Raw genomic sequence first — 2,500 nt, 5'->3', positions numbered from 1 at the left:
AATGACTACATTATCTGTCTCCATAGCAACGTGTGCTTGACAGGCTAACCGCTATCAGGCTGCCTGAATTTCCTACGGAATAATAAAGTATCTGATGTTCTAACTTTACTACTTTTGATAATAACGCTATATAGAACCACAATTGTTAACTTAAGTCCAGTTTTACAGATTGTAACTGTTATATTAGCTACTTAAACTACTTATTGATAATTGACGTAAGTTAGCTCGCTAGCTTTACTTACCTTGGAACAGACATATGTAGTTATTGTAGTGGCCGTTTGTCAACAAACAGAAGAAAATTAAACCTAAATCAACTTTAAACGACAACTTCTAGCACCATGGGCAGGTGCATGCAATCCACCTTCTACTTCCTACCTATATTAACCTTTACCTGTGCCCACTACTGCCCTCAGGTGACTACATCAAACATTGTAGTTATTAAACTAACCATAAATAAAGACTAAACATATACATAAAACCCAATTAACTAAACAAACTAAAGAATATCACCAAATGTATTACTAATGTAAACAAAATTATAATAATAAACAAATGAATTAACAAATTACCAATACTAAAAAAACAAACTAATGTAGCTCCAACAGCTATGCTTATTAATCTTCGAGGCATCTAGCTGTGAGTGGGGTCTCCCACACCGCTTAATCCATTGTCGGCATCTTTCCGCTTGGGTCTCGGGCTTTGGAAAGGCGAACAAAACGGCCCCTCCCTCCAAACTTTTGGGGTACCTGGTGTCAGACTTGCATAGGCGCATCGTTTCACCATCTTGCTGAAATTGCAACGTTTCACGGGGATCCTTCTCCTTAGTTACAGTTGCTGAGCTAGGATTGGACGAGAGATTCGAGGGCGGGGTTTTGCGATCGGTCAATTGGATCTTTAAACTGTTTTTCCAGTTTTTCTGTTTTTATTCAGAGGATCAGAAATTTAGAAAATTGCGCCTGAGCTCCAATTATTAAATACTGCCATGGTATTCTCTCCCTCGTTACCTCCTACTTTTTTGTTTTTGTATTTTGGTCCATATGCAGTTAATGAGCTTCGTATTCCTGCAGACCAGACGGAGAGAATACCATGGCAGTATTGTGAATAATTGGAGCTCAGATGCAATTTTGTAATTTTCTAAATTTCTGATCCTCTGAATAAAAAAAAAAAACTGAAAATTGGAAAAACAGTTTAAAGATCCAATTTTTTTTTAATTTGTCGAGGCGGATAAAAATAAAAATGTGGATATTTGAAAACCCATTTTTCTGTTTTTCCAACTGTCCGTTTGTGCTTAGAGAATTGAACTGATAAGTGTCACACGAACCTTCTACCTCTCCGTTTTCAAAAAATAACATATATACACACTTACAGGCCAAAAGTTTGGACACACCTTCTCATTCAATGCGTTTCCTTTTTATTTTCATGACTATTTACATTGTAGATTCTCACTGAAGGCATCAAAACTATGAATGAACACATATGGAATTATGTACTTAACAAAAAGTGTGAAATAACTGAAAACATGTCTTATATTTTAGATTCTTCAAAGTAGCCACCCTTTGCTTTTTTGATAACTCTGCAAACCCTTGGTGTTCTCTCAATGAGCTTCATGAGGTAGTCACCTGAAATGGTTTTACCTTCACAGGTGTGCTTTGTCAGGGTTCATTAGTGGAATTATTTCCCTTATTAATAAAAAAAGCAAAGGGTGGCTACTTTGAAGAATCTAAAATATAAGACATGTTTTCAGTTATTTCACACTTTTTGTTAAGTACATAATTCCATATGTGTTCATTCATAGTTTTGATGCCTTCAGTGAGAATCTACAATGTAAATAGTCATGAAAATAAAAAGGAAACACATTGAATGAGAAGGTGTGTCCAAACTTTTGGCCTGTAGTGTGTATACAGTCAAGAGCACTCCAGACCTGTAGGTGGCGGTGTAACGAGAAGCTCAAGCCCACGTTAGCCAATCAGAATCCGGAAAATAGCAACAACAGCAACCAATCACTTCCTCTCTTTCTCTCAGCTGCCTAATCCTCAGTTTGTCTCAGTTTACATGCAAACGAAGATTTCCAAAATCTCCACTCTGGCCGGAGTTTTTAGAAAGACTCGGTTTTAGAGGAGAATTCTCCGTTTGCGTGTAAACGAAGGGAGATGTCTCCGGTTGTAAAAATAACCATGTACGTGTAAACAGGGTCTTGATCGCTAGACGTGTCTGAGTACTTTCAATACTGTTCAATATGGTCCCCTAATACTGTATCTGAAGTCTCTTTATATAGACCTTAGTGGTCCCCTAATACTGTATCTGAAGTCTCTTTTATATAGACCTTAGTGGTCCTCTAATACTGTATCTGAAGTCTCTTTTATATAGACCTTAGTGGTCCCCTTTTATATAGACCTTGTATTTGAACTGTATCTGAAGTCTCTTTTATATAGACCTTAGTGGTCCCCTAATACTGTATCTGAAGTCTCTTTTATATAGACCTTAGTGGTCCCCTAATACT

General features: G+C 37.0%; 1 protein-coding gene across 1 annotated transcript in view; it reads left to right on the top strand.

Annotated features, from left to right (window-relative positions):
* Window positions 1–2,500, top strand: part of LOC114551537 (acidic leucine-rich nuclear phosphoprotein 32 family member E-like) — a 17,985-nt gene that overhangs the window by 11,401 nt on the left and 4,084 nt on the right. The window lies entirely within an intron of this gene.

Source organism: Perca flavescens, unplaced genomic scaffold (genome assembly GCF_004354835.1).
Source record: "Perca flavescens isolate YP-PL-M2 unplaced genomic scaffold, PFLA_1.0 EPR50_1.1_unplaced_scaf_14, whole genome shotgun sequence".
Lineage (NCBI taxonomy): Eukaryota > Metazoa > Chordata > Actinopteri > Perciformes > Percidae > Perca > Perca flavescens.
The sequence above is the reverse complement of the archived record's forward strand: the minus strand, read 5'-3'. Positions and strand labels throughout refer to the sequence as shown.